The 22,059-nt window shown below is 33.9% G+C and overlaps 1 long non-coding RNA gene across 1 annotated transcript; it reads right to left on the bottom strand.

Annotated features, from left to right (window-relative positions):
* Window positions 1–21: 21 nt before the first annotated feature.
* Window positions 22–21,143, bottom strand: LOC115518348. The gene is made up of 3 exons (XR_003970243.1): window positions 20,861–21,143; window positions 10,522–10,529; window positions 22–34 (listed from the first exon to the last, which is right to left on the bottom strand). It is a non-coding gene; the product is annotated as an uncharacterized LOC115518348 (long non-coding RNA).
* Window positions 21,144–22,059: the final 916 nt, after the last annotated feature.

The raw sequence follows: 22,059 nt of genomic DNA, 5'->3' as shown, positions 1-22,059 counted from the left end.
TACCAATCCTCCTCCAGCCAATACAATCATTTAACTACCAATGTACTAGATTTTCTCTATTATCCCAAGGCACATTAAAAAAAAACAAAACAATAAATATACTGATTATCTACTTCACACATGAGACTTTAGAAAACAAAGGAGTAGGGAAGTACATTAATATAGATCAAATCTTCAGATGAGTTTTACATGCATCATTTCAATTAATTCTCACACTAATCCTATGAGGTTATGTTACTTCCAACTCGTGACTGAAAACAACAGGCTCAAAGATTAAGTAACTTCACAAAAGTGCTAAGAGCTGAAATCCATCCTAGACTACACCCAGTCTGAGCCCATGGAGCTTCCATCACCCATTTCTTCCCACATTGGTTCTGTTTCTACACATCATGAAAATAGTTCAGAAAAGAAAAATACTTACACTGTTATTCAGATAACTGGTGCCACTGCCCATATGTTTCACTCTATCCTAAAGAAACTACCCTAGTTCACCCAATAAATCTTACTCATGATTCAACCTAAATTATCTCATCAGTAACAATCTTTTTTTACTTACTCTCTTTTCCCCTTACAATACCCATCCCCCAAGCCAGCTGTAATTTCTCTCTCAAGATCTTTTGTGCATACCATCATTACACTTATCACATTTCATTGCTTATATCTTTATAATGATTCCTAAAGAACAGAAATTACATCTTATGTCATTTCCCATTCACTTCCACAGTGTGAAACACAGTATTTGTTCAATAGACGGATATTGAGCTTAAGTTAATTCCCAGTGTTTTCATTTCTACTATAAAAATCTCAGAAAATTCTACATCTTTAAAACTTTCATTTTCAGGAGCTCAACTCTTACTTTCTAGGAAAAAGAAGTCAACTAATGAGTCAACAAGTTTTTAGCCTTGTCCTAAAACACCTCTGTACTTAAAAACCAACATAGAAAAAATACCTTTTGTAGAGCATTGTCCAGTTTTTAGTGTTTTTATAGGATCTACTATGTGCTCAGAATAGTTGAACTATGAAAAAAGCCTATAGAAAATTATGGAACATAGGTATATTATTTACTTTTATGTTTTCAAATTTTACTAAGAATACAGCTTGACTTTTATGTCATATAAGAAATTTGCTTTAAATAGGATAAGTCCTAATGAACCCAATTATTGTTTATTTGTAAAAGCAAACACATTTCAAAGCTACTTCAAATATTAGGTAAACATTTCCATGATTACTCAATGTTTTATCTCTTTCTAAATAAAAACTAGCACTTTTCACATAATTTTTTCATTTCAGTCTTAATAATCATGTAAAACAAGAGTACCATAATTTCAAATTTTTATGAGCAGAGAATGTGACCATTTGCTATGGGTTGCCCAAGCAACAAAGAGAACTGGAAGAGAATAACTGTAATTAACTACTATAACCTTTTATATAACATATACCATACTATTACAAGATTTTACATATGCAAAATATCGAAGATTCCATAGAACCTAAATAACAGGTTTCACTATATCAAGTAAAACTAAATACACTTTTATTTAACTAATATACTTCAGTTACATGTTATTACCAATCTTACATATGCTAAAAGAGAAAATAAACATGAGAATGGTATTAAGACAATGAAATGAAAACACATAATTTCCCTCTCTCAAAGCCCACTAAAACTACAATGAAGGTAGTTTTGAAAGCATAAATCCTTAGGAACAAGGCGAAAAGTAAAAAAGAAAATTAGCTAAAAAGATTTGGGAAGATGAAAATAAGCAAAACCACTGGTAACTAACTTAGCAGTTCCCAAAACATCATAGTACCTGCTTCACTGGGGACAAGAACCAATTTAAGTTACATGGCGGCAAACTTCAAAAGACATAGCGACTAAAAGAACAAGGACGACTGGGACGAAGGGAGCAAACAGTAAGGCTGGTATGACTAAAAAAGGGATACTAGTGAAAGCTGTTTGCAAATCAATAAGATACCATCTATATCCTTACACATTCCACTGAATACCTCCTCTCCAGAGTCCTAGCAAAACTATGAAGACAACATCCACGGTTAAAAATGAGAGTGGCATACCAAAAAGAGAGGGAACTAAATGCTGGCTGCAGAGACACCTAGTCCTTTTCTCTCCATTAATCTTCCAGAATGCTACCATCAGACCCTTATTCTCCACATAAGAAAATGAAAACGGAGGTACTTAAAACCACAAAAACACAAGACTGTAAGGTCTTGGAGCTCTCAAAACCACCCCACACAGAAAAGCCTAAAAGTTTAAAAGCTGACAAATTAGGTATTCTAATCAACTTCTATTTTCCACAACAGTCAGGCAAGAAAAAAAGGACAACCGAGACAAGTCTCACATGGAAGACAAAGACCAAAAACAAACCAAAAAACAAACCTAAACAAAATAACTCACAAAGACTATGCAAGAAAAAAAACTTCAAAAAAAATAATATCCTCAGATAAGAAAAGATAATACAATCATGTGTCAATAATAGAATACTAGGGGTTCCTGGCTGGCTCATACAGTAGAGCATAAGACTCTTGATCTTGGGGTTGTGAGTTCAAGATCCATGTTGGGCACAGAATTTACTTAAAAAAAAAAATAGACTACAGGCTAAAACCAAAAGTAGACATTAAGAACATAACATAAAAAATGAAAAACTCAATAGAAGAATTGGATGACAAAGTTTGAAGAAATCTAGCTGAACAAAAAGACAAAGTTGTAATACACGGAAAAAAAATCTAAGAAAAGTCAAGTACCCCTCCAAAAATTCACATTGGAATGACAGAATGGAAAACAGCTATCACCAATGAAATCACTTAATAAAAATTCCAAGACTGAAAAACAAGAGTTGCCAAACTGAAAGGGCCTGATGAATTCCAGCAAACAATGATAAACATATCCACATCAAAGAATTGCAGTGAAATTTCAAAACACTGAAGACTAATAACAAATTCTACAAGCGGCCAGTGAAGGGAAAATCACAAATAAGGAATGGCTTCAGATTTCTCCGCAGTAACAGAAGCAAGAAGACAATGGAACAGTGCATTTAAACTTCTGAAGAAAAATATTTTCCAACCCAGGTTCTATACATAGCCAAACTATCAATCAAGTATCTACTATATAGCGATAAATTTTTCAGATACATACAGTTCACAAAATATACTTCCCATTTACTCTTTCTCAAAAAGCTACTAGAGAATACGGTCTTCTTCCTCTAATGATAACCATAAAAAGACATGGCACATGGAAACAAGGGTGCTACACAGACAAGGGGTAAAGGAAATCCAACATTGTGAATAAAATTCTATAACAGCAGTGTATACCATAGAGACAGAGCAACTAGACCAACTGTAGCCAATGAGACTCAAGAAACAAAAATGAGTCAACATCCTTGCTGCCACTGTACCCAAGGAAAGAAGGAAAGATGTACATCAAAGATCCTTAGTAAAGGACTGTACCAACATATCTGAACTGTACTGTTATGTAGAAGAGACTCCTGGATACAGGCATCCTGGGATAAAGCTGACCTTACCTTCATGAATCAACATCTGTAATCACTAAATCAAGAGAATGGGTAGGATTTCTACGATTCTGTTAGTCCAGTGCAGACAACTTTGTGTAAATAGATTACTTAACCCTAGATCAGTGAAACAAGAATTACTTACAAGTAAATGAACTGACTTAACTATGTTTTTTTTATTTTTAACGGTTACAAGAGAAAACACTTTCTTCTTAATCTATCTTAACCTTCAATTTAAAATATATTTCATATAGGGGCACCTGGGTGGCTCAGTCAGTTGAGCGTCCGACTTTGGCTCAGGTCATAATCTTGCAGTTTGTGAATTCGAGCCCTGTGTCGGGCCTATGTGCTGACAGCTCAGATCCTGGAGCCTGCTTAGATTCTGTGTCCCCCTTCTCTGTCCACCTCACCCCTGTTTGTGCTCTGTCTCTCTCTTTCAAAAATGAATAAACATTAAAAAAATTTTTAATACATTTTGTATAAATAATAATATCTTGATCTAATATCTTCAGAATTCCAGGGGGGAAAATATCCTGTGAAAGATCTTCACATTGGTTATAATTAATAAGCCACCAGAACAATTAAAAAGCCATTCTGTAGAAAATACTGAAAATATTATTGGCTTATCTAAACTGAATCTCTTTACTTTTTTATAAACTAGTTTACAAAGTTCCAATAAGAAGTTTTCCTCCTGTCAGGAATAAAATTGGATAAATCAATGGTACCCATGACTACAAGAGAAATGTGACATTTAAAAAAGAGGTAGCTTATAATTAGGTATGACAGGGAACAAAGACTACACCTCAAATGTAGAAATGACTGCCCTGCAAATGCAAAAAATGATGCCTCGTAAGTCCTCCCAGAAATTCAATTTAGTAATTCTTCTATAATTAGGATTCCCAAGTTAATGAGAATAAAGAATATCATTTCCTGACAGAATTTGAAAATGCATAAATCTCAGAACCATAATACCCTACATTTTTAAGTATTGCAGGTGAAAACTCATTGAGATATAATTAGATGGCTCTTGGTTCCTGATCTTGTAACCAAGCAGATAAGTTATTACACTTTACACAAACATCTAGATGGAAGCTCTTTTCTTTTTTTAAATCTTTATTCTGAGAGAGAGAGGAGAGACAGGAGTGCAAGCAGGGGAGGAACAGAGAGAGAGAGACACAGAATGTGAAGCAGGCTCCAGGCTCTGAGCTGTCAGCACAAAGCCCAACTTGGGGCTCAAACTCACAGACCATGAGATCATGACCTGAGCTGAAGTTGGACACTTAACCAACTGAGCCACCCAGGCGCCCCTAGATGTAAGCTAACTCTTAAACCTCATGTCAAATGTATGTAGTTTGTTAACCAGACAATAGGGAATTCTTTGAATATTAATCAGCTATTCATTAAACCTGTGTAAATAAAATAAAACATCAAAATAAAATAATCAGAAGATCAGAAAACAAACTTATGTGGTGAAATTTGTTTCTTAAGGGGCAGGAACTTGGCCACATGAATGATTCTACAAGAAAACAGACATTTTGTCTGGCTTTAATTTTGAGTGAGCATGTCCAACAAGTTCCATACCTGGAGGGTTAATAAAGAGAGAGGGAGCCACTTTGCACCCTTATTTAAAAAACAAAAAACAAAAAACGATGGCATATGTGGATCTAGTCCCCAAAATAAATTATTTCATCCCTAACTTTGGCAATGATGATTGTCTGAAAAAACCTGACCAACTGTGAAGATAAAAAATTAATATGAGAAAATGGCTGTAAACTTAGCAAATTTAGTAATCTTGTAAGGCTTTTATTCTTTAAATGCCTTTTAAAATAAAACAGTTCTAAAGGTAGACTCCTTCACAAACCTTTACAAATAAATGACTTCTTTAAAGTTTTGGGTTTGGGGGTTTCTTTTTTTTTTTTTTTTTTTTTTTTTTTTTTTTTTTTGAGAGAGAGAACACAAGCAGGGAAAGGGCAGAGAGAGAGAATCCCAAGCAGGCTCCACACTGTCACCATGGAGTCTGACATGGGCAGAACTCACAGACTGTGAGATCATGATCTGAGCCCAAATCAAGAGCTCGATGCTTAACTGACTGAGACATCCAGGTGCCCTGCAAATAATTACTTCTTTAAATGCTTATTTTTCTCTACTAGTGAATGGTCTTCTAAAACTACTTTTTGAAATTACTTTTTAAATGCATTTAAATTCCAGCTCCAATAATCAAGAATATTGCCATTTTCTATATATCTCCTCCATTGAGGGTTCCGTATAGCTGCAACTAGCTGCCTCTTAAATATTCATGCCTAATTGAGTTCAATTGATTGAGACAGAAAAGTGTGCCAGGAAAAACTGCTAAGTATTTTTTATATCTAATCTCATTTAACCCTCACAACCACCCTATCAGATAGGTAGTACCACCATTTTATATTAAGTAATAGTGTTGGCAGACTCTAAATTCCCAGATCCCAGTATAAAATTATTGCTCTCTCCATTTCATTATATTACTGATTTTAGGAAAATCCTTCACCTTTTTGTTTCTTCATTTATTTGCTATCTTCCAACTTTTATATCACTTAAGTTTGATGGAAAAGGAAAGAATTACACAAACTTAAAACACAAAATAATTATTTAATTCCATCTTTTTATCAAACCCTTATTAATTTACACACATTATGTCCTTCAGAGTTAAATCTTAGAAACTTATTAATAGGTGAGCAATGGTGTTTCCTTGCTTTCTTCTATTTCTTAATGAATGAGATGGAAAACTTTCTTTCTAAAAGTTGTCTCACAATTTATAATTTTTCATATGCAAACTGCCTGTCCAACCTTTTGTCCATTTATCTAGTTGGTGCTTAAGTAAATTACATGTTCAATTATTTAAAAAAAAAAATCTAACATCTGTAGATAATAGTAAGTTAAATAAAAAAAAAGAACTATGGCATATCTTACTTCGCTTTTTGGCACTTTGCCTAAAACAAAAGGATTCTTGCCTTTCAATAAACAAGTATTTATTGAATTTTAAGGAAGACAATGTGGAAAGCAATCTTATACTTTTAATAGTGGTCTTATCATTCCTAATTACAAGGGTTTTTTCCTTAACATGTGACATTTGTCAAAAACATCAATAAGATATAATTCCTAAATGCAGGAAGCTTATGAAGTATTATGCAACTAAAAACAAAGAAGTAGAAAGGAATAAATGTCTTCAAGCAAGATAGGAAGTAAAACAGAGTAAAAAAGAAATGAGAGAACTTCTGAGAATAACAATATCCTTTATTAGTTACATTATGTAGGCACTATGGCAGCAATGACACTTACAAAACTCAAGGATCTATATATGAAGGTGGTATTTAGAGTTCTCCTCACACACTACCTTCTTTCTCATTCCTTTTTTTTTTTTTTTTTTTAACGTTTATTTTTGAAAGAGAGAGAGACAGAGTGTGAGCGGGGAAGGGGCAGAGAGAGAGGGAGACACAGAATCTGAAGCAGGCTCCAGGCTCTGAGCCATCAGCACAGAGCCTGATGTGGGGCTTGAACCCATGAACTGTGAGATCATGACCTGGGCCGAAGTCGGACGCTTAACCGACTGAGCCACCCAGGTGCCCCTCTCGTTTCTGATAGATACTCTGAACACCTTATTTATTCCCTTTACTAAGAATATCCTTCTAATTCACCCCTAAAATACAACCCTCTAAGATTTCCTTGATCTCCCCCCACAACAGTTTCACTGTCTGTGCCATAAACAAATATCTACTGTGTCTTACTTATAATCTATAGAAAGCTGCTTTTAATTATCTACTTATTATACAAGTAAGCTTTACCTATATGCAAAGAATTTACAACCACAATCTTTTTACTTGTATGCATTACAAGGTCCTCAAAAATTATATTTCCCATCTTCAAAATGTATATTTCACACATACAGTTACAAAACAACAGGATCTGGAAAAGAATATAAAAACATAAACTCGGGGCACCTTCCTGTCAGTCAGTGGAGCAAGCAACTCTTGATCTTAGGGTAGTGAGTTTGAGCCCCCTGCTGGGTGTAGGAATTACTTAAAAATAAAATAATTAAAAAACATAAATTCAACTTTAGACTAAAGCAAGCAGTTCAAATAATTGCGATTCACGACTGTCATTACAGTCCTTACCTGCAGTCCTTCATCTTTCAAAATAAACAACTAGCAAAGTTAAAAAAATATTACACTGAGATTTTAAAATTAAATTAAAATTCCAATTCTTATAAAGCTAAATATAATTTAATACATTTGCAAGGGCAAGCAGAAAGGGAAAGAATTGCACCATTATTTGGTGGTATACACACACAAACACACACACACACATAACTAGAATCTCAGACACAAATCACAAACAAGTGTTCTCAAAATTCCACTTGAAAAGAAGATATAGAGTTATAACTATAACTCTTGAGACAGAAAAAGTTTTTAATATCAAATTATGAATTACTTTGATACTACTTCTCCAGCTTCTTTTTGTAGCAGGAAGGGCTGGTTGTTCTATTACACTCATTTATCCCCTTTTATAAAATTCCTTAATTTTAGCTGAGCACATGATTGTCCAGCTAGATACTACATTTCCTAGCCTTCCTTTCCCAGCTAAGTATGTTCCAATGACTAAATCCACACCCATAAAACTTGAGTCAAAGTGATATGTACCACTTCCAGATCATGCTCTCAAAAGAATGAGGTGTATACTCCCACTGCCCTTTCTCCCTTGCCCCTGGTTGGTGAAACTGTGGAATAGTCATGTTCAACCTGGAAACCATATGTTAAGTCAAAGCCACCTACAAACTCTAAACAGTCTTCTTTGTTAGAGGAGAAAAACACTTATCATCCTTAAACCATCATAATAGTCTCACAGAGCAGATTAGCCTTTACTGTAATCCAATTACTCCTGACACCATCTAAAAAGAAATAAAAGAAATTTTCAAAGATAGTCTCTTTTCTCTTTCATATTTTTCACCACTTCTTCCTTTTAAGACATTTATCTAATAAGGGTAAGAAGTCAGAAACATTCCTCAACTCCAAATCCTTAGTTGAGAATATGCTGAAGCAGTCATGTCATTCATTGTTTCACCAAACTCTTGTCCTCCTGGTTCTTAAAATGGCAGATTCTATTCTCACCTTCTAGATTTACCTTTCTACCAACTTGAAGGCATTATCTTTGAGAATTACTGACTCAAGGAGAAATCTTTTAATAGCTATGGCAGTTCTGAGAATCAGAGTCAAATTTCTCATTAGAATGTAAAAGTGCCACAGAGTGCTGGAACATAATTCCCAGATACCCACCAAGACAATAATTCCCCAAAGTAGTATGTACAAACAACAAAGAAAGTGGAAAAGAACTGTACAGTAAGACATTATGACATTACTATCTCACATCAAAGGGGCCTTCTCTCCCAAATTAAAGGGTATATGCTAGTTATTCATAGTTATTAGATACAAAACAACTCAAAATATTGTTATAATATTCTGAGCAAAGAAAAACTGCAGATATGAATAAAAGAATATTTCTCACAGTCAAGTTAACAGGTCATCTACATTTCCCAGACTTTTATGTTTATGTAGATCCAATTATAAAGTCTCTCAGGAAGGTGCTATCAACTGTACCCTTAGGCCTATCACATTTTTTGGAAAGTGGCCAAGCAGATGCTAGAATCATTCTCTTAAAGACTCAAAAATGCAAATGATCAAAATTCACAACTGAAGACATTCACATTGTACAAATAAGCACTAGTGCCCTGGTCTTCTCATTTTGCAGGCATTTAAAAAATGAAAATGCTGGCCAGCACTCATATTCTCTTCCTCCAATACAAAATGGGTTTCCACCATGTAACTTGAAGCACAAAGTTTGATTTTTTGGAATTCACCTTCTGTCTTAACAAACTAAAATGACAGGATAAACCACTGATTTACTCTGTAGATTTCACGACAATCTCAGAAAGAACACTGCAAAATCATTTTTAAAGTCTTGAGTTACGTAAAGAACATAACAAGGTCAATTGGATAAGAATTTCTAAAGAGAGGCTTCACTAATGGATGCGTAATTTCTAGATACTCTGGGGAACTTATAGGGACTATGGCTTCCCAGAGCTACTTAATGATTTTTTGTATTCTACCATTTAAATTTTGTTAAAACATCACCTAAATTTTATCTGTAATATGCCCCACATGTGACTTCTTTGAAAAAGTAGATTTGCCCGTGCACGAATTTTCCATATACCTCAAAACTTAAAAATCATAATAGAAGGCTTTCTAAACTAAATCTTGAGCAAGTTAAACAAAACTAAATATTCTGATTCAGAATCATTTAAGATCATCAATTATAATTAACATAATATAAATACGGATTCAGCTCTAAAAACACTAATTCCCAAATTAAATAACCTCAAAACTAAGTCTTTAAATTCTTGCTTCTAACACTTGAAACATATCTTCACTGTCAAGATGCTAGCCATCATTCCTTCCTCTTATCCATATACATTTCTCTGGTAGCCACTTCTGTCCCTACTTTGCTATTTCTCACCTATCATAGTCTGAAAACTTAAGTATCATAATTTGTCAGAACTAGAAAAAGTTTTCAAGTAAGAGCAAAAGTCACATAAAAAAAGTAAAATATGCAAATCTCTGTAAGTGGTTTTGCTTGAAAAAGACCCAAAGATGAGAATTGTTCATTTAAAAAGTTTAATAAAAGCCAATAACACATGATTTCTACCGACTTCCTAGATTTATTTTCATGAAGCCAATGAACACAAATAATAGATTTAATGTACAATGAACTTATACCAATAATTAGAGAAACATCCTTATTAGAGAATAATTTACTATTATCAAGGGACTAAAAATAAAAGTTTTTAACTTTATTATAGCATTAGGCACCATCCTGGCCAGAAAAATTAGATAACTTTCCAACATTCTTCCATTAAAAAAGTCCATGTAAATGAAAAATTTTGGTTTCAAATATTGAAGAATACTTTAACTGGACAACCTATTTTCCCACTTCTAACTTCATACTTGCACTATTTTCATATCACCATGTCCTAAGACAGATTAAAAATAGAAACGTAGTCCTATATCCTCTAACAACTTATCCCTATTAACATCATATCAGCATTAGGGAACAAGTTTAATAACACCTTAATGAAAAATAACAGGTATCACAAATTTTCCCAATGTATCTCTTAAAAAGTACATTTTGTGGAATCTGCGGGAAATATATCCCATTTATGAGAAAAAAAAACAAACACAGTATAAAGATGTAAACTCACCCCAATTTAAGTTTAATGCAATGCTAAACTAAACTATCACTACAACAAATAAAACAGTGCACTACTGCTACGTGGATAAGACCCAGGTACAGTGGTTGTTAACCTAGCTTTAGATTTTGTATTATATATTCCTATGAAAAGCTGATGAAAACTATAACTCTTTCCCCAGAAAAATGCACATAGGCATAATCACATAATGTTGTGTACATCAAGGAATCCATCAAAGGATCTACCAAGGAATCTTCTTACTATCTGTAGAAACTCCTGAGGCCAATGGACCAAGTTAAATATCCCCAGTAAATGAAGCAGAACTATAGCTCAAACCTGGTAACTTAAGATCAAAATTAGCAACTCAAAGCAGTAAGAAAAAAGATCACCAACGTAAGAATCTAAGAAAACTAGGTATTTGGAAAAACTGGAAACTAATAAACTCCATACAGATTAAAACACTTATTTTTTTAATCATTAAAATACATAGAAAAAATAAATAAAATAAGTGAACATTTAAGTTCATTTCACAACAGGTTATTTCTAGGCAAAGAAGTCCTGGAAGAAATCACAAATGAGAAAAAGCAGTGCATTAGACTACCAAAAAAAAAAAAAAAAAAAAAAAGGAAAACTTCTGAATATATAAAATAAGCAATTTTAAAAGTAATAAACTAAAAAAAAGCCTGCCAAAAGTATGAAAAGCAAAAGGCTTATATCCATAAATAGCTGTTATCAATAGGAAAAACATTAACATCCACCATAGAAAAGATTAAAAAACCTCAAACAGCTAATTCACAAAAATGAGAACATTGTATACATAAACATTAAAAAATTCAACTTCACCAGATATCTATAGCTATACATCTATATCTATATCGATATCGATTTCTATATCTATATTTATATCTCTATGGTACTGTTTTTCAGCCACCAAACTGATGGTGGTATGGGAAATGCTTTTCAAAAAAATACATTTTTATTAATTTTGTAATTACCTTAAAACCCCTTTGAAACAATATTTGAAGCAATAATTTCAAAGAAATCATTTCAAAGAGATGCAGTTCATAACTCATGTGTAAGGATGTTCAGTGTAGCATTATTTATAACAGAAATGGGCAACAAACAAATGGTCAATAAAAGAAATGCTTAGTAAGTCACAGTACATTCTTATTAGATATAACAATATTGTAGCCGCTTAAAGACATTTGAAGAATATTTCATGATTTGGGGTATTTTCTCAATAAAATATTATATACCCATTAAAAGAAATTTTTAAAAGAATGTTATACATTGAAAGAACATTAAGTATTTTAAAAGAATAATGAAATGAGATAAATATCTACAACATAACACAAAATTAAAAGAACAAGAATGAAATTATGGTCCAAATGAAAAACTGATCAATATTTATTGAACAATATTTATTGACCAATTGATAAACCATGAAAAAATAACAAAATCACCAGAACATTTATGCTGTTTATTTCTAAATGTTGCTAATTTTCAACACTTTCCAAAGGTGCTGCAATGAATAAGTAAAAAAGTATTTAAATATATGTATCAAATATTCAAATCATAATTTAAAGAAAAAAGACAATTTTAATGGTTTATGACTTAATCACTAAGTCTTTTTCTCTAAACTAAATTTTGTGATGTTTAAAATCTACAAAACTAAAAATGACCCCAATAATTTAATATTCATTAGTCTCAATATTATATATTCTGCATATGTCAAAATTCTGTGGCAACATAACTAAAATTTCTAAATCAAACTAAAATTTCAAAACATGCTTTTTATTCAAAGAATAACAAACAAAATAACAGACATTCAGACAATTCACTGGTCTTTGTTTTAAGTTTATAGAAGTATACTTCTCTTTCTAACAAATAGCAAAATTGTCCTACTAATAAATATTTACATTGTACACTATGTTCCTCAGTATTTTCAAGACCTCTTACAATCTTCAGCATTAACCTAAGAGGCAATCTTTTGTATTCAAATGAAAACAAACTTTAATACACAAACCAAAATATTTTACTTTTCTGGAAGTGCAAAATGTACCACTGCCCTAAAATCAAAGTTCTTTTCTTAACCTAAAACACATACATACACACAGATACAGAAAATACAAGATACTTTCCACTCTAAACACCTGAAATTATGTATTAGGAAGTGGAGGAGGGGTGTGCTGGGGCAATCACCCAGAAGTATAAAAAGGCAGGATATTACACAACTGCCCTCTAAATATATTTCTGTGTAGAAGAGACCAGAGGGCCAGGTTTATATGAACAGCTAATTTTCTGTTGAGAAAAGAGAGTTACCTTCCCTATCACTTCATTCTATCTCATACGTGACGTCATTTTTAAAAAATCCACCAACCAAAACTATTCCTTTCAATTACATCTACTTAATGCTAACGGTGTTTGCTTTGGGCAATAAAACCGTCCCTAACCAACCATTATAAAGCAATAGGCACTTCTTCATTTGACAGATGACTGATTTAAACTTAGTCTTATATAACCAACCAAGAAACCAATTATTGTACACACAAACCACAGGTGAAATCTATGAAAAACAGTTACAAATTTTTAGTCTAGTAAGAAAAAATTTGCACAATGGTAGAATTATATCAGATTGTATAACACTTCTCCCAGCGGTGTTATATAAGATTTAAATATAGTGACACAACCATTGTAAACTAAAATAACCAGTAGCACACCTCTAACTACCTTCTTTAAGAAATGAAAATTAGGAACACACAATTTTAAGAAATCAAACACAACTTATTTCATACACATATACAGGGCAGTTTCTTTAAAGAATCAACTAATTTTTTCATTAATGGTTGGCTTTATTTCCTCATAAAGGCCTCAGTTTAGTGAGGAGTTCTTTGCAGAATTCTTTATGAGAAAAATTTACCAAGCAAGTTTTATTTCACATATCATAACAAACCAAAGGCTAAACAAATGACCTAATTTTAAAGTCAGAGTCACAAAAATGATCAAACTGAAGCAGTGATGGACAAGTGATCACAGACTTTAAAAATCTAAAACCCAAATGCAAGTATGATCAGAAGCACACAAACTGGTAAAATTAAAACTTCATTAACTTAGAATCAAATATTAAAAAAATAAATAACCAAGGAGATTGAGATTTCTTTTTAAACAATAGTATATAGATTCTTCCAATGCCCCTTCCCCCTCATATCTCCAAAACTCAAATTCTCGTTTGTACACATTCCCTCTTAACAAAACTGGTAAAAATAGGGTTAAAATGTATTTGCAAATATTCAGTTCAATTAAATGTACTGCCCCTGAGACCACCACTAGGTGCTGATCTTTATCTCCCCAAATATAAACTTGAACCCAGCAATACCCTAAAAGTAAAATTATAATCAAGAACCACAAGTGACAATCATTTTTACAGAAAATTAAGTTCACAGCTTCTCAGAAAATCGGAGAAATATAAAAGAGTTTAGAGGGTCGGTATAGGAATGCAACACAAGAGAAACGTTTTCCTTGAAAAATGTGGCAGTTTGAGGACAAGAAAATGAAACTCCTCAAGAATGAGGAAAATTAAATCTAGAACCCAAATGGCGTCCAACAAGAACATTAGATCTTGAAAATGAATATTGCGCTTGCGCAGCCACCGCCCCGCCAGCTGCACAACTGCAGCTAGAGCCCGACCCCGCAAGATCACGTGCTCCCATGCAGCGCCCGCCCGCAGCTCCGCAACCGCGCAGGCGCACACACAACTCCCGCAGCCGCCATAATGCGGTCTTGACTCTTCATAAATACAATAGTAATTTAAGAAAATGTGGTTATAACAGCCCCTAGGAGTCACATATACCTTTCGGGGCGGGAGATGAGGGAGGGGGAACCAAGTTCCTTCCTACAGAGCCGTTCCGCGCAACCGTCCTCAACGCGGCCGCTTCAGTATCGCGCGCTTCAGTCGCCGCGCCGCCGCTGCCGCCGCCGCCACCTCCGCAGATTCAAAAACAAACCCGCTTCTGCCTTGCACGCGCCGGGGCCGTTATGCAAATTAATGTAGGCGGGGCTCTGTGGTCGTACTATTGGCCACGCCCACGGTGCTAACAGCCAATAGGCTCACGGCTCAGCCGTTCCCCATGCAAATCTCCTGGTTTTTTATTTGAATGAGGGAAATTGGCCACGCCTCCTGCCTTGGAAAGGAGAAGGAAGTCTGAGGTGGTGGCGCTGCGCCTTTTAGTTGCAGTGTGAAGTGTGGTTTGAGTGGAGCTTCGCTTTACCCAGTGAGTAGCACTTTGTGAGCGCCCTCTATGAGCCTCAGCAAAGAAGGAAGGAAATAGGTTGGCGAGAGTTAAAGAGCTGAGAGAAATATTTTCAAAAAAGCCTTAAGTATATTTGTTCATCATTTATATTAAAAATTCACAAAGTATACTTTAAACTGTAAGTAATGAGAGAATGGCGAAAACACATCTTTTCTTTCAGTTTTGTGCCAGAGCAAGCACTTCCAATCATACCCTTTCACCAGAAGTTGTATCCCTTATATTCAGTTTTATATTGGGAACCAATCGTTAATGAAGGCCATAGGATGTAGTGAAAAAGGTGCAACTCCTTTTGTTGGGAGATCTGGGCTCACGTCCAAGTACTCCTGCCTTCTTGCCTGTTTCTTGGAACACGTGTGTTAACACGGTTTTCTCATCTTTAAATAGTGATAATGCCTGTGATTCAAGTCGGTTAAGAGAGGTCAATGACAGGATAAATCAATGTAAAGGTGTTTTGCCAAACAAGAAGAGCCTGACAAATAGATCATAAGGTTTTGTTAACTTGTTTTGAATGTAATTTTTTGCTTAATCTACTCATTTTTTATTTAGTAATCACTGTGGTCTAGCCTGGCCTCAAGAAATCTATACTAGAGGAAACAGAAGAGTAAACAGGAAATTTTTGTAAGTAATAAGAAATTAGTGGAGGGTGGTTAATACTTATTTTTATAATTTGGGTCTTTCAACTCAGTTGAAATACTGGGTGGCTTTTAGGAGAATTGCTTAATCCAGAGTTGGAAAATCAGTAATGCCTTCCTCGAAAAGGCAAATTGTAACATGAGAACTGATTTAGTAGATTTTCTGCCTAAAAGCTGATCTTTGTTACAAAGTAATGACGGATCATTTAAAAGGTTCTAAGTCAGGAAATAACACATTTAGATTTGTGTGGCTTTATTGCTTAGCTTTGTAAAGTATGTAACACAGAGCATAGTACATGATTGTTCAAAAAGTTACGAATAGAGGCTCAATTATAATAAATTATGTATTATAATTTATTTAGTACATAGATGCTCAGTTATAAAATACTCAACTAATTATAAATATTAATATAGACATTAAAAGTTGCACTCTATAATAAGAAAAATGGGATTGGAATAATAAAGCCCATCAGGTTTCTTTTTGTATGTTTCCTATAAACAAATAAAAAAGAATCATGTTTATAATAATTCACTCGCAATTGTCTAGACTAATGGCAAAGGGGAAAATAATTCACCATTGACTCACTAATTGATTGATTTTAATAGATATGCTCGTATTCTAGACTTGCCTCCCTAAGGCTCCAACTAGATGGTTTTATTGTATTTGAATTCTTCAAATATATTCAACCACACATTATGTAGTCTCTTCAGACATTCCACCTGCTGGTTGATCTAACCAATCATTCATTGTTTCATTCAACAAATACAGTATTAATTACGTACTCACACACTATTCTAGCCACTAAGGATACCCAGAAGAAATGACACTGCCTCTAATGGAGAAAGAAACGTATATACAGATAAACATTACGAAATAATTACTATCATGAAATTACACACTAAATATAAAAGAAATACAGAACAAGAGAACCTAAATCTTCCTCATAGAATATAGGAAAATTTCTTGCCTGTTTCCTGTAAAAAGTGTGACCTGATTAATAATGAAGAGCTTAAAGTAGCTGTCAGAATAATACAAAAGAAAAAGAATTCAAGTTAAGTAAAACAGAAATGCAAAATATTTCTCATTCCTTATGGCACTAGGCACTGGCCAGAGTGGAAGCAGACATGAAGACCTTCTACTGTGTCAGATGTTAATCATTTAGTTGTCAGATTGTGAAGAGGTCCAGGGCTTATTTAACTGGGGACTGAGGCAGACTGGATGGTAGGAGGAGTATTCAGAGGTGGGACAGCTACTTACCAATCAGTACTAAAGGATTTCCATATTTTGTCAACCATTTGGCTTTATACAAACAGACTGAATATTCTTCTAGAAAAAAAAAATGCAGGAGTAAAGCAAAATCACAGAATTTCTCAGAGAAAAAAATTCCAAAAAACAAAAAAACCTAAAATAATAATCATAAATAAATGAATTTCAGTGGTAGCAATTGAGCACCAATTGAACAGAGAAAATAGAACTTTTGAAAAACAGCATAAACTTGAAAAAGGAATAGATAAAAAGGGAAATTGAAGTCTTGAAGTATATAAAATGAGACAGCGTAATGTAACAATTACGAAAAATGGCCTTTGAAAGCTTACTACCTGAACTGGAATCTTGTCTCTACTTTTTTTTCTTTTAATGTTTATTTATTTATTTTGAGAGAGAGAGACACAGAGAGGGAACAGTGGAGGGAGAGAAGGAGACAGAAAATCCCAAGTAGGCTCCTCACTGTTGGCACGAAGCCCGAACTGGACCTTCCCTGAGGAGAGAGATTCTTTTTGTTGACTTGATGCAGTAAAAAAACTATGTTGAAGAAGTCAATATTAAAAGTTACTAAATTGGCCTATAGAATGTTGGGTAGCCTGAGAATGGGCTTCAGCCATGTAGCCATCTAGCCATGTAGCCTTGTAGCCAAAAGGAAATAAATTCTATAAATAAACCAAATGATCTTGGAAGCAGATTCTTTACCAACCAAGCATTTGGATTAAAATACATCCCAGATAATACCTTGATTGTAGCCTTGTGACACTATGAGCAAAGGAATGTAAGTCATACCCAAAATTCTGACCCACAGAAACCAAGATAATAGATGTATAATATTTTAAGTTACTAAATTTGTAGTAATTTGTTACCTGGCATTAGAAAACTAATACAGGAAGCCATCAAGAGGTATCTAAACCATTTTCCAAGGTACATATGTGACCTAAGTGAATGAAATGGGTTCTATTAGAAGATATTTAACTGGCACTTAATAAAAAGGATAGAACCAGTACTATAATTATACCTTGGCAAGAGGAGCCAATCTTCTGGTCCTCATATCTTAGAGGCCCCTATATGTCAGAAACACACATGCACACATTTGCAAGAACGGAAGGATGCCTTTGTCACTCAGAATCTGGCACTCAGCACTACCATAATGGTAACTGTGACCTTAAAACATCTGCCCTCCTAATATTACTCATGGCCTCAGGGGAATGCTTCTCCATATTTTTTGCTCTGTGTCCTCAAAACAAATGGCAGTTGTCAGAATACAATGAAGGTCAGAAGGTTGAGACATACACACAACCAGAGTATGTAAAGATTTGAGCAGCAAAATAAATCTAAAAAATTAATTTTTCCTTCCTCTCTGTTAGTACATATTCAATAGATTTTTGCTTAATAGTCATTTGCCAATAGTGTCAAGCCTCCATTTTCTTGCTTTTTTTTCATGTTCCAGTTTGTGGTTCTGTGGGCACTCAGAACTTATGGCAGTACTCCCAGCATTTGTACTTAGCTCCTGGAAAACTTTTTGAAATATCAAATAATCCATATTAATCTTATAATGCATACCACACATGTAGATGTTGATGTAATATAAATGAAACATGATATTCACTGTTAAATTAGCAACTAAATTACATTGAGTTCTAGAACTATAAATGATTTCATTTTAATAAGTATATTTCAATTCTGAAAAACCAATGGGTCAAAGATGAAATCAAAAGAAAAAAAAATAACTTGAGACAAACAAAAATGGAAATACAGTATGCCAAAATTTATGGCATACTGATGTGGCAAAAGCAGCTCTAAGAGGAAAGTTCATAGCAATAAATGTCTACATCAAGAAACAAGTAAAATCTCAAACAACCTAACTTTATACCTCAAGAAACTCAAAACAGTTGAATAAATAAAGCCCAAAATTAAAAGAAGGAAGGAAATAGCAAAGGTCAGAGTGGAAATAAGTGAAATAGAGATTGAAAACACAATAGAAAAGATGAATGAAACCAAAAACTGGTTTTGAGAAGGTAGACAAAATTGACAAACCTTTATCTAGACTCACTAAGAAAAAAAGAAAGGACTCAGATAATGTCAGAAATGAAAGAGGAGATGTTACAACTGACACTACAGAAATACAAAGTATCACAAGACACCACTATGAACAATTATACACCAAGATGTTGGAACACCTAGAAGAAATGGATAAATTCCTAGAAATATACAATCTATCAAGAATGAAGCATGAGGAAATAGAAAATCTGAACACTCTGATTACTAGTAAGGAGAATTAGTAATCAAAAACCATCTGACAACAAAAGCCCAGGACCACATAGCTTTACTAATGAATTCTACCAAACACCTACAGATGAATCAATATCAATCAATATCAAAATCTTCCAAAAAATAGGAGGGAACACTTCCAGACTCATTTTATAAGGCTAGCATTACCTTGATAACAAAACCAGAGAAAGACACCCCAAGAAAAGAAAATTAATGGGCCAATATCCCTAATGAACATAGATGCAAAAGTCTCAGCAAAATAGGGGTGCCTGGGGGGCATAGTCAGTTGAGCGTCTGACTGTTGATCTCGGCCCAGGTCATGATCTCACGGTTCGTGAATTTGAGCCCTGCATCAGGCTCTGTGCTGATGGTGTAGAGCCTGCTTGGGATTTTGTCTCTCCATCTCTCTGCCCCTTCCCTACTTGTGCTCTCTCTCTCTCTCAAAATAAATAAATAAACTTAATAAAAATAATTTTTTTAAGTCTCAACAAAATATTAGCAAACCAAATTCAACAATACATTAAAAAGAACATAAACCATGATCAAGTGAAATTTATTCCTGGGATGCAAGGATGGTTCAATACCTGTAAGTCAATCAATGTAATATACCACATTAGAATGGATAAAACTCATATGATCATCTCAATAGAGGCAGAAAAAGCATTTGACAAATTCAACATCCATATATGATTAAAAAAAAAAACTCTCAGCAAAGTATGTATAGAGAAAATTTACCTCACCATAATAAAGGCCATATATGACAATCTACAGTTAACATTATCCTCAGAAGTGAACAGCTAAAAGCTTTTCTTTAAGATTGGGAACAAGGCAAAGATGCCCAGTCTTGCCACTTTTATTCAACGTAGTATTAGAAGTCCTAGCCATAACAATAAGGTAAGAAAAAGAAATAAAGTCATCCAGATCAAGAAAGAAATAAAACTGTCACTATTTGCAGATGACATAATATTATATACAGGAAACCCTGAAGACTCCTCCAAAAAACTGTTAGAATAAATGAATTCAGTAAAGTTGCAGGATAAAAAATCAATATGGAAAAATATGCTTCATTTCTATGCACTAATAACAAACTATTATAATGAGAAATTTTAAAAGAATCTTATTTACAATTCCATCAAAAAGAATAAAATACCTACGAATAAATTTAACCAAGGGTGTGAGAGATTTTACACTGAAAACTGTAAGACATTGATGAAAAAATAGAAGATACAAATAAATGGAAAATATTCCATGTTCATGAATTAGAAAACTTGATATCGTTAAAATGTCCAGACAACCCAAAGGAATCTATAAATAACTAGCTATCAAAATCCAATGGCACTTTTCATAGAAATACAACAAAAATCCTAAAATTTGTGTAGAACCATCAAAAAACCCAAATAGCCAAAACTATCTTGAGAAAGAAGAACAAAGCTGGAGGCATCATGCTCCCTGATTCCAAACTATAGTACAAAACTATAATAATCAAAACAATGTGGTATTGATATAAAAACAGACACATAGATCAATGGAACAGAATAGAGAGCCCAGAAATACACCCACGCATGTATGGCCAACAAATTTGTAACAAAGGAGCCAAAAATACACAATGAGGAAAGGACAGTCTCTTCAATAAATAGTGCTGGGAAATCTGGACAACTGCATGCAACAGAATAATATGGACCACTCTTATACCATACACAAAAATTAACTCAAAATGGATTAAAGACTTGAATGTGACATCTAAAACCATGAAACTACTAAAATGAAACATAAGCAGTAAGTTTCTTGATATCTGTCTTAGCGATGACTTTTTGGACAGGAAATTTCACACTCTTACAGGATTTTCCTCCAGGAATTCAACCAGGCTTTCACAAGGAAGAGTGGGGAGAATCCTGAGAAAGATTCCTTCACTGTGCTGGGTGTGAGAGGGGAACAACAGACACTGCTGAAACCCATCTTTTCTATTTCTTCTATGGAACAAAAAACACTTAAATTGAGGTGAAAAGGGCACCAAAAACTGTAGGCAAAAAGAATGCTCTACACTTGGAGGAGGAGCAGGAAGAAATGCTAGGTCTAATAATTACATTTTTAGGAGAGATAGAAACACTTATGATGTCCATACCCCAAAATCTAAGTTTACAGTGCCTACTTACAGCTATTACTTAATCTGAACATCATAGAATACCCTCCTTCCTTACCCACCACCTCAGGCTAAAATGATTTGATTTTTAAAATAATAGTACAATATGACTAGGACAGATACAAGAGACAGATTCTCCCTGGAGAGCAGTGCAAAGGAAGACCCATATGATCAAAATAAAAAAACACAGTAATGGAAATGAACAATGTTTAGATGAGCTCATCAGTAGACTCAACACAAGTAAGCAAGGAATCAGTAAATTTGAAGATAGGTCAATAAAAATCACCCAAACTGAAATGTAAAAAGAAAAGAAGAATACATAAAAGGAAAAAACAGGACAGACTATCCAAGAGATGTGAGACAATATCAAATGACCTGATACATGTATAATTAGAATCTCAGAGGAGAAGAAAGAAAAGGCAGAATATATGAATAAGTAATAGCCAAAATTTTTCTAGAATGACTGACAAACAGTTAAGTCACAGAGCCAGGAAGCTCAGAGAACACCAAGTATAATAAATACCAAAACCCCACTCTTTAAGACATATTATATTCAGACAGTAGAAAACCAAAGACAAAAATCTTAAAAGTATCCAGAGAAAAGGAAACATTACCTAAAAAGAGACAAGGCTTAGAATTATAACA

The sequence above is a fragment of the Lynx canadensis genome, chromosome B4 (genome assembly GCF_007474595.2).
Source record: "Lynx canadensis isolate LIC74 chromosome B4, mLynCan4.pri.v2, whole genome shotgun sequence".
NCBI lineage: Eukaryota > Metazoa > Chordata > Mammalia > Carnivora > Felidae > Lynx > Lynx canadensis.
The sequence above is the reverse complement of the archived record's forward strand: the minus strand, read 5'-3'. Positions and strand labels throughout refer to the sequence as shown.